Source organism: Misgurnus anguillicaudatus, chromosome 25, assembly GCF_027580225.2.
Source record: "Misgurnus anguillicaudatus chromosome 25, ASM2758022v2, whole genome shotgun sequence".
Lineage (NCBI taxonomy): Eukaryota > Metazoa > Chordata > Actinopteri > Cypriniformes > Cobitidae > Misgurnus > Misgurnus anguillicaudatus.
This window is the reverse complement of record NC_073361.2, coordinates 498,483-515,541: the sequence shown is the minus strand read 5'-3', so window position 1 is coordinate 515,541 and position 17,059 is coordinate 498,483. Positions and strand designations below refer to the sequence as shown.

The 17,059-nt window shown below is 36.2% G+C and overlaps 1 long non-coding RNA gene across 1 annotated transcript; it reads left to right on the top strand.

Annotated features, from left to right (window-relative positions):
• Positions 1-13,354: 13,354 nt before the first annotated feature.
• Positions 13,355-14,097, top strand: LOC141362173 (uncharacterized). The gene is made up of 2 exons (XR_012368182.1): positions 13,355-13,423; positions 13,547-14,097. It is a non-coding gene; the product is annotated as an uncharacterized lncRNA (long non-coding RNA).
• The last annotated feature ends 2,962 nt before the right edge of the window (positions 14,098-17,059 follow it).

Below are 17,059 nucleotides of genomic sequence, written 5' to 3'. Positions count from 1 at the left end.
TTATCCTGTTTGATCTGTAACCTGTTACCTGTTCCTGTGTTTTGACCTGTGCCTGTTTCTGGATTTTGATTGTTATTCTGCCTGCCCTGAACCCTAGCCTGTATTTGGATTTTTGCTTTGGATTTGCCCTTCTGGATTTGTTTGCTGGCCCTTAATGGGATTTTACACAATAAACACCTTTTGCACATGGATTCCCCTTCTCATCGCTTTCTTTAAAGCCAACCCCGTTACAATTTTCATGATATGTTCCCTTTAATGCAGTTCTCATTAAACATTGTGCAAATGAAGTCAGTGCTGCATAAGCTGTACAAGTCATATTATATGAAATAAACGACACAAAAAAAAGAAAAAAATTTAACGTCATTTTTATTTTACAGAAGGATATTTTTAATTAATATAAGACATAATCACACACAAGAAATGGTCAGGTATTGAAATCCTTTTACTTTAGTTGCAGGGTGCTCTCTTTCTTTGTGTGTGTGTGTGTGTGTGTGTGTGTGTGTGTGTGTGTGTGTGTGTGTGTGTGTGTGTGTGTGTGTGTGACTATGGGCCCTATTTTAACGATCTAAGCGCATTGTCTAAAGCGCACAGCGCAACGTCTAAATGGGCGTGTCCGAATCCACTTTTGCTAATTTAACGATGGGAAAAATGTTTTTTGCGCAGAGCGCATGGTCGAAAAAGGGTAGGTCCTATTGTAATGGGAGTATTTTGGGCGTAACGTGCAGTAGACCAATGAGAGTCACAGCTCTCATTCCCTTTAAAAGCAACCCAGACAGCAGACGACTCTGGGCCGGATCCGCTCCGGATCTGTGCTGAAGTCAACAGCTCTGGCGCTGATCCGGTGCGGATCCGGCCCAGAGTCGTCTGCTGTCTGGGAAGTTGCGCTGGCGCTATGTCTAATCCCTATTTAGATGACGAACTTTTTAAACTGAAAAACTAAGCGGAGGAAGAAGATCCCCAGTTTAAGATTAATGTAAAATAATTGTGTTGTTTTTCACTTGTATTGAAATTGTTATTTTTTCATTAAAACCTTTAAAACCCGGTTTCTTTTAGTCATGGATGTAAAAAAGCAGGCTTGTAATTGCTTTAAATGTATGGCTATCCAATATCATCAAAAAATAATTTACAAGTATGTAAGATAAGGTTTGTTCTCTAAAAATACTTTATTTGTAACAAACAGGAGATAAAGAAATTACAAACGGCTCTCCTCACGTTTCAGCACTTTGGACAGCGTTTTTTTTAGCAAAGAGTTTTTTTAAGCATTACTTAAAAATGTTTCTCATCTCACCATATCCGCAGGTACAGAGTCATCATATACACTAAATCCGTGAGGTAGCATTAAAAAAACCCATTTAAAAACAGATGCATTTGTTTAAAGCAAAGCATTTATTTACTTACCAGGCTGCAGGTGAAGCAGCTCTTTGCGCCTTCTAACGTCTCATAATTACTCCTCATTTATGTCCAAGAGACTCAATAATAATCTTTTACATTCAATCCTTTAATCTTTCATATTTAAAAGCATTTTTGTGCTGCTGTGCATTCATGTACTTTGTGATAAGCAAACCCGCGTTGTCCTCCCGTTTATAATGCACTCTTTAAATAACAAAAAACATATTGCGCCATTGACTTTAGACTTTAGACCAGGTTTTTATTGGTCAATGGCGTAGTCTATTTTAGTTGCCTCAAAATAACAACGCGCCAACAATGCGCCTGAACACGCCTGAACACGCCTCGTTTTCAGACCAGAACGCCCATGGGCGCAAAAGGGGGCGCAAATGCATTTGCTATTTAAACAAAGCGGCGCTAAACGTGAAAATTAGGGTGGAAACTAGCGAAAGACACTTGCGTCGCGCATTGCGCTGCATTGCGCCGGGTGTAAGATAGAGCCCTTTGTCTTTCTTTGTGTGTTACTGTGTCTTTGTGTGCATGCATGCGTGTGTGTGTGTGTGTGTGTGTGTGTGTGTGTGTGTGACTTTGTCTTTCTTTGTGTGTTACTGTGTCTTTGTGTGCGTGCATGCGCGTGTGTGTGTGTGTGTAATAATCACTTCTCATTTATAGTAAAAAATATTTTTTGCATTGGCTATTTGAAGAATGCTCTCTTATGACCTATAACTGTCACGGTTAGTCTGTGTCATGTTTTGTGTCTGTTCTGATTCTTATCACCTGGACACTTACTCATTGATTGCCTGTCTTGTTTCACCTGTTGTCAATCGGTGTGTGTGTGTGTGTGTGTGTATGGCTGCGTCCGAAAACTCTAAATTGCTGCCTTTTGAGGCAGCTTTCCAAGGCAGCAAGGCATCAAGGCATGTCCGAATTCAATGTTTGGTTTACTTCCTGTCTCCTGAGATACCTATGCGTGGACGTACATTAAGAATGTGATTGGTCGAGTCCGGTCGAGTTCGAAAAAATAAAATGGCGGCCAAGGACGCGACTGGACCACCAATTTAGTGTAAATAAAGGTATATTTTTACTTTTTACACCTTTTAATTGCATTTCTAGCGAGAAATTAGTATTGTAGTTTTCAAATATGTGATTAGTTATCACAAAGGCGCTCTCTGTTTAAATTTCAAACACGCTGCCTTAGAAGTGTGTCCGAAAGTCTTTCTCTGAGCTACCTTCATGCCTCCGAAGTCATTTCCTCATGAGGCAGCGAGGCAACGAGTCACTGCCTTGAGTTTTCGGACGCAGCATATATATACCCTTGTCTCTGCTATACTCACTAGCCGTTTCTCAATATCAAGGATACTTCCTTGGCAGGACTAGTCCTTAAAAGTCACTTCCTTCAGAGGCTAGGCGAGGCTCCTTTTAAGCGTTCGGAGAACACGTTAAATGGAACAGGCTAGCAAGTGCACGTCATTACGTCATTGAAAGGTGTGCTTTCGGTGCTGCGCGCATAGGATTGTGGGTGATTTCAGCGCGTGAAGAGTGCGAAGGATACAAATTTGCATCCTTTCCTGTTTATGGGATATTTCTCGAACGAAGGACTCAGTCCTTGGCTGAAATTTCGAGGATCCTCAACATTGGAACAGTCCTTTGACGGACGTCGATGACGTAGCATCCTCGAAATTCTAGCTTCCGAGGATCCTTCCTTGACATCGAGAAACGGCTACTGCCGGATCATTGTCGTAACTTTCATGTCTATTCCTGTGTTCATGTGTTATTTACCTTTTTGTTAGTTTTACCCGAACGCAGTTATCAGGCCCTATTTGTGCACCCATGGGCATGCTGATCTGAAAACAAAATGTGTTCAGGTGCATTGTTGGCATATTTTACTATTTTGAAGGGGACTAAAATAGACTTTGCCCTTGACCAACAAAAACCTGGTCTAAAGTCAATGGCACAATTTATTTTCAACCCATTTACATGAATTGCGTATAAATGGCACGCCTTTTGAAAAGTTGTGGTGTACCATTCATGAATATGATACGGCAGTCCTTCCCGTTCCTTTAATACCACACATCTTTTTGTGTCATTTAATGTATGGGTTTCTCCAACTTTAAAACAACTTTTTTACTTTTTTACATTTCAAACTTACTAACCCCAATACTAAGTGACAATGGTTTAAAATGGTTTAAAAATAGGCAATACAAATTTATGAAACCTATACATAAAATGACATCCAAACCCCAAATCTAACACCAAGTGACATTTTTTTTCAAAAAATAAAAAAAGTGAGAAACCAATATATAATACCACACATCTTTTTATAAACATAAAGGACTGGCACACAGGCATTTTTAAATATAAATAATGAAAGGATTAAAATGTAAAATATTATTACTGCATTTCTTGGACATAAATGAGAACAGATTACAGGACTTTAGATGGCGTGACACTAAGAAAAGCTGTCAGAAGAGCTGCTTTAGCTGATCTTTTCCTTTTAAAAGTGCAGATATTACCGTTATTATGAAATGTTTTTTTTTTTTTTTAATACTACCCCACAGATTTATTGTGTATGATGACTTTATACTTGTGGATATTTTAAGATGAGAAACAATAAGTACAAGGCTACTTTTATCAAAACACAGCGCTTTCCAAGGTGCTGAAGCGTTTTGGCTCTCGATACATTTGTAAATTCTTTATCTCCTGTTTATTACAAAATGTTACAAAGAGTATTTTTTGAATGCAAACTTTGTGAAAATATTTTGAGTGTTTTGATAAAAGTATTACTTAACCTCCTAAGACCTGGACATTTTTTGTTGTTTGCACCAGGCTTGTACACAGAATGTGATAATTGGCCTCCATTCAATTCATGAATTGGAATTTGAATTGACTCCGCCCTACAGGAAGTTGTATTTGAATGACAGGAAGTGGAATTAAATTCATCACAATTTAAAGAAATTCCACTGTCACATAACAGAAAAAACTCACATACATTCAGTGTTAGGAAAGTTACTTTGGAAATGTAATTGCTTACTGTTATAAGTTACCCATTATAAATGTGGTTTGGATTAACTTTATCAATGCAAAGCAATTTCCTTTCAATTTGATTTGTAACTAATAGAATTATACATTTTACCTCAGTAATACAACTAAATACAAATTGTGTGTGTTTTGTTGCTATATCTGTATGTATACTGCTGTCATTACATAATTGCCTTTAAGGACAATAAAGTTAAAGGCGGAGTGCACAATGTTTGAAAGCCAATGTTGATATTTGAAATCACCTAAACAAACACGCCCCTACCCCAATAGAATCTGGACCTTCTTTTAAAAGACCCGCCCCACACATACGCAACCCGGCAAGGATGTCGGTTAGTAGACACGCCCCTTACTGCTGATTGGCTATAAATGTGTTTTACTTGTAACTCACTCCTTAACCCTGCATACATTTTGTTTTAAAATATAGATAATGATCAAATTCTTGAAATAAATTACCCCTGCAATGTTGTTTAATTAGTTTTGTTACAATTTTATTTTCATTTCTAAACAATACAATAACACAAAGTCATTATAAATGCAGTTATCATTTATTCCAATGCAAAACTTTTTGAGCAAACACTATTGCATCTAATTTTCAATAGCTCCTCAAATGTTTCATCTATAGGTGCATCCCAATTCAGGGGCATCGGCCTTCCGATGCCGTATTTGAAGAAAAATAACATCACCGGGTTGCAATGAAGGCTGTCCTACCCTTATGCAACAAAAATATACTGCAGTATATTGGAAAATATCATGTAATATATTAGGCAATATATTCCCATATATCGGATTTAATATTTATAGTTCCCAATATATTGTAATATATGCATAGAAAATATCATGTAATATATTAGGCAGTATATTCCCATATATAGGATTTAATATGTATATTTTCCATTATATTGCAGTATATGAATAGACCATACATGTATATATTGATACAAAATATATTGTAACCAAGACCAAAAAGGGCACTATGTTTTTCCATGTAATAGTTTGTCTTTATATGATTTAATATACTGCAATATATGCAGGGGCGTCGGTAGATCCCTTTTACTGGGGCACATGCCCCAGTGTAAATCTTTTGTGTCCCAGTGTAAATCTCAAGTTTAAATTTGAGCAGATAACTAGTGTATTCCTATACAAAGATAATCGCGGCAAAAACGGATGTATATGCAATGTAATTACCCAATTTACGCTTGCAAAAGCGATGAAGCAGTCGCATTGACTCGTGCACAAACGTATCCATGACCACGCACGTCTTTGCGTTCATCTGCGCACAACCGCATTCAAAAGGTGACGCCATGCGAGTGACTTAGCTTATGAAAACATGACCAGACTAAAGAAAGTTTCTAAATAATAATGTTAATCTTATTTTGACAAAATCAGTATTGGCTTCTTTAGATGAACATGTTTTGTGCAAAGCAGGGAAAGCGAAGCAGACAAGAGAGATGATGAGTTTAAAGGAGGTAAGACAAACTACATCCTCACCCGGTCAGGTCTGAAACATTAGAAGAAAAATCTCAGGAAAACCTCTTGTCTTGATTAGTTGTAGAACACATTTTCAGGTGTCACTTTTTTTTGCTGTGTTTTAGTTTAAAAATGCAGTTTTTTTAATATGCAGAATTAATGTTAATTAATGTTAAAATCTTTGAATATTATTATCTAACGAAAATCTAATAACTAAGAATCTTAAGAACATCTTACATCTGTCTCAGCAACAATGCAATTCTACAGACTTGTCTGTAGAATTGCATTGTTGCTGAGACAGCTGTAAGATGTTCTTAAGATTATTCACTGTGCTATTTTGAGGCATCATGAATATGAACTAAAATGCACTTTTAACATACTATCTCTGTATTAAAACATTTATTTAGTTAACACTTGTATTAAACTTGAACACAACTTTTATACAAAGATGTGTTCAAGTTTACTACAAGTGGTACCTAAATACATTTTTTAAATACATTTTTAGCACATTTTAGTTCATATTTAGTTCATTAGTGTCTCAAAATAGCACAGTGAAGTACACTTAGATGATCTTAAGTACTAAGGATTTATTTTTAGTATATTAAGTACAAAATTTGTGTCTGAAAATAAAGCACTTTAAATACACTATGGAATATTAAATAACCTGGGTTAACACATGAGTCAGTTTTGGTTTTCAAAACTCTACACACAAATCCTAACATTTCTCAGTGCTTACACCATCTGGTCATATGGAAAGCACTAGCATTCAATACTGTTCACTCAAGTCAGCACAGCTTAGGCTCAATTAGCAAACAATTACCAAGGTGAAAACACTAAAAGTCAAAATTGAACACACATCAATCAGATCCTTCAAAAGATAGATAAAGGGCCTGAATCTGTTCACTGAGCTTTGATACAATAGATCCACAGAAAAATGAAGGAATAGGTTGAGGAGGAGAAAGAGGAGGATGGAAAGGACGTGGTGAAGGAGGAGAAAGAGGACATGGTGAAGGAGGAGGGAGAGGACATGATGAAGAAATAGGTCGAGGAGGAGGAAGAGGAGGAGGCAGAAGAGTAGGGAAAGAAGGAGGACGTGGTGAAGGAGGAGGAAGAGGACATGGTAAAGGAGGAGGGAGGGGACATGATGAAGAAATAGGTAGAGGAGGAGGAGGCAGAAGAGGAGGGAAAGAAGGAGGACGTGTTGAAGGAGGAGGGAGAGGACATGATGAAGAAATAGGTCGATGAGGAGGAAGAGGAGGAGGCAGAAGAGTAGGGAAAGAAGGAGGACGTGGTGAAGGAGGAGGAAGAGGACATGGTAAAGGAGGAGGGAGGGGACATGATGAAGAAATAGGTCGAGGAGGAGGAGGGAGAGGAATAGGATGAGGGAGAGGAGGAGGGAAAGGAGGAGGACATGGTGAAGGAGGAAGAGGACATGGTGAAGGAGGAGAGGTGAGGGAGGGGGAGAAACGAGTAAAGCCTAATTTGAGTCGCTTCCCTGTTTGCCTCCATCTTCAGAGCCTTCAGGGAAGAAAACAGATAGATGTACTTACAGTAAGACTGCTCTATACAGTAACTTTGGTGTGCATACACTGTTGGACTATACTACTGGAATAAAGAAATGCATCAAATTGCCTTCCATACAGATCAACATATCAGTAGATGAATGCAAGGGGTGGATCAGGCAAGAGGATTTTACCCTTGATGTTTGGCTAGGACCAATATAATCTGTGATGTGGATGAGATTCTCTGGCCTGACCCAGAACTACAGTTTTTTACGATTGCTCACACACAAAATCTTTTCGTGTCACACAATTTTTGAAACCTCTCACTCACAGTGCAAAACTACATGCCAAGTCTTCAAAACCATAAGCTATTTCTCAGCCTTTGACTCAGTTTTCAATTGCATAAAACCCTTTTTTTCAAAACACTACACACAATTATCTACCTAAAACACAAATATCTATGAGGAAGTAACTGTCACGACTGGGATTAACAAAAAGAGAGAACCCACACGCAGACACGACTTTAAGTAATAAATAAACGTAAAGTTTATTTAACATAAGAACACAAAAACCCACGTGGGGGTAAAACAGGTACGGAACAGGAACAAAGCACTGGAACACAGAAGTCATAAACACGGATAACATGAAACTCTGACCTTAGACAATGAACGAGCACACGACAGAAAACCAGAGGGCATTATAAAGACACGACATCAATGGGGAACAGGTGAACATAATTAATTACGTAAGACACGAGTACATAAGGGAGTAGGGTGAAAGTGACAAGACACTGGGAACACGTGACACAAATCCATAATATGAAAACACACGTATTCCCACATAAACACAATGCTGCCCTGACCTTGCCCTCAGAACAAAGACCTGAACCTATACTAAGGTCTGGCAAGATCACGACAGCAACAAGACACCGGGAACATGTGGAGGCCACACACACAATGTGATTCTACATGTCCCCACACAGAACATGATACTGCCACGGTCCTGTCAGATGCACTCAGACCTACATCTAGCACAGATGTCTGACAAGACCGTGACAGTAACTTGCTTTCCTTTTCCAAACACAACCAATCAAAATGCTACACTTATTCACCAGGTCACACAGACACACTCCTCACATGTGCAAACACTAATTGCTTAACTAATTACTAACCAATCACTGCTTTACTTTACAGTAGTATAGATAGGTCTATAAATAGGTCAAATGTCAGATTACCTGTTTTGGCAATCTGCACCCCACCACCCTTGCCAGATCCTGGACCGGGACATCACACACAATTTACTGTATTCTAGTGTAAAGAATATACTTTTGGTTTACATGTTTGTAGTTTTGTTGTATGCTTATGTATATAACAGTAATATTTGGCCTAATAAATATTTTCTGTTTCTACATCGCATTGGCGTTTTCAGTGTACTTGTTACCCCTCTCAGCAGATTACTTTCACTGTAGAACATTGTATTGAAATGTAGATATAAGCCCATGAAAGACCAAAGAGCTTTAGATTTAGAACAACAGTGTTTACATGATATATCCAAAAATGCATTATTATGAAAGAAGTGTTTGCCATTTGATGCAAATGCTTTATTCTGACATGTGTTTGTGTCATGCAGTGTTGCATTTTGAAGGAGATGTGAGCTACTTTGCATTTTGTGTGTGCAGTTTTGAGAATTGTGTGTAGAGTTTTGAAAAAAGGAGACTTAGTTTTGAAAACGTGTGTAAGCAATTGGTAAAAACTGTAAGACGGGATGTTGAGGCGAAATAATAAAAAACATTACAGTTGTGCTGTGTATAGCACATTAATGAATAAAACATTTTATTAGCAAATGCATACATTGATTGTGTCTTTTTGGTCATGGGAAAAGGTTTTTGAGGGGGAGAACCACAAGCAACTTACCAGTTTTGGATATATTGTTTTGAATTGATAGCACCAGTGTGTAATACTATGGTAAATGGACTGCATTTATATAGCGCTTTTAACAGACCTATGGCCATCCAAAGCGCTTTACAATTAGCCTCACATTCACCCATTCACGCGCACATTCATACACCGACGGCGGTGTCAGCCATGCAAGGCGCCAGCCAGCTCGTCGGGAGCATTTGGGGTTAAGTGTCTTGCTCAAGGACACTTCGACACTTGGTCCGGTGGAGCCGGGGATTGAACCACCAACCTTCCGGTTTGTAGACAACCTACATGAACCACTGAGCCACTGACGCCTATGTTGTAGTGTGTGTGTTTTTGAAAGCTTGTGTGTGTTGTCTGAGGGAAAAGTTTGGTATTTCAGTAAGAGTGAATGGTTTTGAGTGTAGAGCTTCATTTTGACCTGAAAATATGATGTTTGGAGTATTGTGTGAGACTTTATGGAATTGTCTTTACTGTTTTGAGAATATGAGGCATAGTTTCAAGAATTGTGTAAAAATGTTAGGTATAATGAAGATGTAAATTTTGCAGTAATTGTTGAACTGTAGAATAGTGGGTTAAGCAAAGGACATTGTATAGAAGTGTTGCACACTTCTTGCACACAGCAGGCTTTCAAAAAAGCAGCAAAAAATGGGGGGCCTGTGCCCCAGTAGAGCTTTATATCTAGCAATGCACATGAATATATATTCATGTGCTATCTATGTATGTATGTATGTATGTATGATTTAACAATTTATACTTTACAAATAAACAACTGCACCATATGAATGCATGTGCATGGGATATAGCCTAAAGAAAATATTGAAGACAAAAATCTGCATTACACAAATAACAGTTTTATTAAAAACCGCAGAGACCTCCTTTCATTTTCTACGTTTGTCAGTACTCTACTCAGCACCAACTGCTTCAACCACAATGCGTGCCAAAGGCGATGGAGCATAATCCCTTGAGTAGGAAGCTGAGATTCAGGCGCGAGGAGAGGACAGGACACGTGAGAAACACTAGCAACAAGGAGGCTGATAGGTCCTGACCTATAGTCCTAACTCATACTCCTAATCAGTAGGTGGAGGTACTGCACCTAAAAGTTGTTTGCTAACCACCAGTAAAACTCGAGAAGGAGACTGATCGTTGGGAATTTTGTAATAGAATAGGGGAAGACATTAAAATAAGTGAGTTATGGAATATGATTCGAAAGATGGGAGGAATACAAAGAGATTACAACATACCAGTACTAGAATATAATAGTAGGCAAATTATATCTGAAAGTGATAAAGCAGAGGTGTTTGCAGAGACATTTGTAAAAGTCCACAGTAATTCAAATTTAGCTGAGGATATGAAGAAAACTAGGGCTCAGATACTAAGTAAATATCCTCATTTATTGGAGGTAAAAGGGCCTTCGGGAAATACGTTGGATTTAGAATTTACTTTGTATGAATTGAAAAAAGCGCGAGGGGTTAAGCAAACTTCTCCAGGTAGAGATAACATTTGTTATGAGATGGTTAAACACTTATCAGAGACAGCATTGGAACCAATTTTGAGGCTTTTTAATAAGGTTTGGAAGTCAGGAAAATTACCAAAAGATTGGAAGCATGGAGTCATAGTGCCAATTCCAAAACCAGGCAAGGATCATTCACAACCAAGTAACTATAGACCTATATCTTTAACGTCAAATTTGTGCAAACTAATGGAGCGTATGGTTATGAGTAGATTGGTATATGTCATTGAAAGGGATAATATATTATCACCTTACCAAAGTGGATTTAGGAAAGGACGTAATACAATGGACTCAGTTCTGTGTTTAGAATCTGAAATAAGGAAAGCACAGGTAAATAAGGAAGTATTAGTTGGGGTATTTTTTGATGTCGAAAAGGCATATGACATGATGTGGAAAGAGGGACTTTTAATTAAATTAGAAAAAATGGAAATTAAGGGTAGAATGTATATCTGGATCAGGGATTTCCTGTTCAACAGAACAATACAAGTAAGAGTTAATAATGTTTTTTCTCAGATATACACAATAGAGAATGGAACACCTCAGGGAAGCGTTAGTAGTCCAATTCTGTTTAACATTATGATAAACAACATCTTTACAAAAGTTGATACAGGAATTGGAAGATCTTTATATGCAGACGATGGTGCGCTGTGGAAAAGAGGGCGTAATGTTAAATATGTGGAAAGATGTTTGCAGAATGCTGTTAAACTAGTAGAGGATTGGGCAAATGAATGGGGTTTTCGGTTTTCAGTAGACAAAACTCAAGTTATTTGTTTTACAAAAAAGAAAAGTAACCCTATCATTAGCATTAAATTGTATGGACAAGAAGTGAAGCAAACAGCAGTTGTGCGTTTTTTAGGTGTATGGATGGATGTTAAATTGAATTTTATAATACATATCCAGAAGCTTGTAGACAAATGCAAAAAAGCTTTAAATGTCATGAGGTGCTTAGCAGGAATCGATTGGGGAGCATGTTGTCAGTCCCTTAAGACAGTTTATTGTGCCACAATAAGATCAGCAATAGATTACGGCAGTATGGTATATTGTAATGCATCTAAAGCTCAACTTGTAAAGCTAGAGACAATTCAGTCGCAGGCTTTGCGAATTTGTTGTGGAGCTTTTAGATCCTCTCCAATACCGGCAGTGCAAGTAGAGATGGGGGAAATGCCTCAAAAAATTCGTAGACTTAAGTTAAAAATGAGATATTGGATAAGTATTAAGGGACATTCGGATCGTCATCCAATTAAAATGGTGTTGCAGGAATGTTGGGAACATGGAATTAAAAAGATATCGAGTTTTGGATGGACGGCCAGTGAGGAGGCTCGGAAGATGGGGTTAAGTGAATTAAATGTTGCATCCACTGTAAATAGTTCAGCAATCCCCCCTTGGCTTTTCCCAATGCCTTTAATAGATACTCAATTGAGTAAAGAAAGGCAGAATGATGGCTTAAATAGTCTAGATATACAGCAATATATAGACCAAATGTATTATAGTGCAGTACAAATATATACTAATGGTTCAAAAGATCCAGAATCCGGGAAAACAGCAGTAGCAGTATATATACCACTCTTTAATATCAGAATATCAAAAAGAACTTCAGATCATATTTCTGTATTCACAGCAGAAATAATAGCAATATGTCTAGCACTACAGTGGATAGAAGAAATACAACCAACAAGGACAGTGATTTGTTCAGATTCTCTTTCAGTTTTGTATAGCTTGGCAAGTGGAACATCATCAGCAAGGCAAGATATGATTTTTGAAGTAATGCAGAGTCTTTACAGATCTAGACAGTATGGATTATTGGTCAATTTTGTATGGATTCCATCGCATATGGGGGTGGAAGGAAATGAAGAGGCTGATAATTTGGCCAAGCAGGCATTAAAACATCCACAAAAGGATATTGAAGTGGCATTAAGTAAGACAGAAATTAAAGTGATAATAGCAAAACAAATACAGGAAATTTGGCAGAAGGAATGGAATGAAGAAATAAAAGGTAGACATTTTTACGGTATTCAAGGAGAAGTTGGTCCAGTGAGAAGAAGATTCGGAAATAGGAAAGAGGATGTATTAATCACAAGAATGCGTTTAGGACATTGTTTATTAAATAAATGTCTTCAAAGAATTGGTAAGCATGACAATGGAAATTGTGATAAATGTGGATTAGTTGAAACTGTAGGACATGTGCTCATAGAATGTGAAGCTTATGAAAGAGAGCGTTTCAAGTTAAAACAAGCTTTAAGAAATATTGAGATTAATGAGATGACACTTCAAGTTTTCCTAGGGAAAGGTACTAAGCAATCAAAAATATATCACGAGTTAATTATATTTTTAAAGGAAACAGGATTATTTAATAGGATGTAAAAATCACTTCTGTGTAAACTCTTAAATTTATATATTTTTTTACAGAGTAGGTTAAGTTTAAATCTTCCTTTCAAATATGCTCCTTCACACTCCTTTCCAGTAGGTGGCGGGAATGCACCTTTTAAGTTGGTTTGCCAACCGCCATAAAACCCTAGAAGAAGAAGAAGAAGAAGAAGAAGAAGAAGAGACTGATCGTTGGCATGCTCTCAACCCAGGGAAACTTCAAGCTTTACAAGGTACATAGTTTTCAGAGCTGGTGCTTTCCAGTTTTGATTGCATGTCTTCCAGGAGAGATTTTTGTGAACCAGAGGGAAAGGAGTGAGAAGGGAGAGAGTAATCGTTGTTGTTTTGTTCCACAGATGGTGTTTTAAACCAGTTTCCACGGCCAAAGCTGATGTTAGAAAATCCATCAACAGTAGAATATGCGAGCTAAGACACCAGGTGAAGTGCAAAAGCATGGGTATATAAGTCATTTAAATCAGTGAAGAGCCAAGATGGACTCCTAATCAGGATAAAGGCCTGTTCTTTTGGCAATTTATTTCTTTGCTTTTCCATGTTGCCAAAGCTCCTTGAAAGTTTGTTTATTATTTATTTATTTAATATTGTATGTGCATTTTGTTTATATTGTATTTTTAACTGTATAACGGCACTGCTGAAGTTTGAAATAAATAGACATTGGTAATTTAAATTGCTTTAATTTATATTTTGTATATTTTCTGTTTAATGTCACTCTTTTAACAATTTATGTAGATGTAATGCAAGACATTTATGTAATGTAAAGCAAATCACATTGTCTGACCATGTGCAAAACCTCTTGTGGTTGTAATAGGTCTGTTTAGCTCTCTACCTCAAATTGGTTTTAGTATGTGTGCCTGATTAAAAGAAAATAAAGGTGGCTTTTGATAGATTATCCATTAGTCTGTGTTAATATGTGGTATAAATGTGTGTACATATTTTTATGTATATATTTCTATATAATTTTACATGTTATTTAAAATACATTCTACCATATAGTAAACATGCATGTGCCACTATATCTGTACATATATTGTTAATACATTTTTGCATATCAATCGGAATACAATATTGCGGATATTTATGAATATAATATTGCATATATTTTGAGATATATATAAACACATATATTATATTCAGGTACAATATATAAATAGCGACAATTATTTATATTTATCAATATACTCCAATAAATTACACATATATATAGAATATATATATCAACATATTATTCCATATATTGCCAATATATACTGCAATATATTACATACATTTAGAATATATTTATCAACATATTACTCCATATATTGCCAATATATACTGCAATATATTACATGCATTTAGAATATATGTATCAACATATTACTCCATATATTACCAATATATACTGCAATATATTACATACATTTAGAATATATGTATCAACATATTACTCCATATATTGCCAATATATACTGCAATATGTTACATACATTTAGAATATATGTATCAACATATTACTCCATATATTGCCAATATATACTGCAATATGTTACATACATTTAGAATATATGTATCAACATATTACTCCATATATTGCCAATATATACTGCAATATATTACATACATTTAGAATATATTTATCATCATATTACTCCATATATTGCTAATATATTCTGTAATATATTACATACATTTAGAATATATGTATCAATATATTACATACATTAAGAATATATGTATCAATATATTACATACATTAAGAATATATGTATCAACATATTACTCCATATATTGGCAATATATACTGCAATATATTACATACATTTAGAATATATGTATCAACATATTACTCCATATATTACCAATATATACTGCAATATATTACATACATTTAGAATATATGTATCAATATATTACATACATTTAGAATATGTGCATCAATATATTACATACATTTAGAATATATGTATCAACATATTACTACATATATTTCCAATATATTATGGGATATATTAAATCGTATAATGAGATGTATTTACTCAATATATGAAAACTGCAATAATTGCAGTATTGTATAATATATTGCAATATATCACTTATATAATATATTCTTATATAATATATCATGATGTATATTACTATGTAAATTTCACAATATATGGAGACACATGAAATATGTTGTCATGTAATATATTGAGAAATATATTTTTGTTGCGTAAGGGTAATTCAAAGGCTCCTTCACATACAAGCCTCCAAATGTGGCCTTTTTTTCATCTGAAACCAAGGATCTATAGATGGATCCTTCACAGCCTTGGCTGTCCCTAGATTCAATGCGTGCCTGGCTGTCACATCTGGGTATTTTGAAATAAACATTCAAAACTGTAGTTAAATAAAGTGTATATTTTGCAAATTAAAGGTCCTTGTGACTATTTACTATTATAAATTATAAATGATGTTTTATTGATGTGAATTAATATTATTGCTGCAATATTGTGCATGTTGCGTTTTGCTTTTTTATATTTCTAAGGTTGGTGAGTTTTACATACTGTTGGATAGTATAATCTGCATCAATTTGTTATATTTTGTAAAAAAAAATATGCCTCTTTATTTATTTGTAAAAGTCTGAGAGGTCTCAGCTGTTGTGTCCTGCTGACAAGCATAGTGGGCGGGAACAGCAAAGGACGCAACTTCTCCCGTAGGCCCCTGACACAAGGGGTGCTTCTCAATATGCTTTCTCGTCTCCTCGCTCCTGCGTCCTACATCATACGGCCCGGAAACTGATTGAGCTCCGCCATCATGTAGGACATCTCAATTCTTTAATTGCACTGTGAGAAGGTGAGGAATGAGGAGTTTGGAGGCTTTCTCAGGAGTCATGAGCAAGGATACACAAGTGTATCCTATGCGGAAGTGTTTTATCAACTAAACCTGAGGCATGTATAAATCTCCTCCCCCTTTACATTGTCACGTCATTAAACACACATAAATCTAGCTATAAATCATTAAATTATTGTAAATGTAGACTCATTTCACATTTTATATTTATGTTTAAACCACCAATCTATATAAATGATCAGTGGTATAGACATATATATTAATTTTAAAGCACTTTTAAGAATGTCTTTTTTAATGTAGTAAGGATATGAACTATAACTCAAGTATGTGTTTAACTATATTTTATGAAATATTTGGGTTTTTTAATGCATTTGATAATTTGATAACAGATAATAAACATTATAAAGAGAATAAGGAAAGAGGATATCTTTTCATTTAATACTTCCTGTCCTCCGTCCTCGCTTGCATCCTAGGAGGGTAGAGCCAAGAAAAGAAGCAAGGAAAGGAAATGAGGATGCACAAATAAGAATTAAAAAGCAACCTAGGGATGACGAAGCTGGAGGCAGAGGCGGTCTTAACATAGAGGCATAAGGCTTGTTCGACTTCATGCGGCACCGCAAGAACCGACAGCCAGATGACGTCAAAGTTCCGCAAGAGTGATTTAAAAGCTAACTCCTTTTACGATGTCGCAAATCGCTCTCGCGGTACTTTGACGTCATCCAGATCAGGGTTCCAGACTAACTTTTTTTCACTAGGAGCACAGTGGCCCCCAACTGAAAATTTTAGGGGCACAACCAGAAAATTTAGGGGCGCACAACGTAAACCAACATGCTAACCAACTCTACTAATTTCCACTGTATTACTAATACATTCTTTAATAATAGATGCAGAAATTACAAATGTGATGTTTCAAATTCAGTGTCACATTTTATTCTGCACTTTTGAAGATGCAACAACAAGGTAAACTGACAGCACCATCACTGCCATGACAGTACAAACAGTAAACAAAATACCATAGATTCAGAATAAAAAAAAGTGCTTAG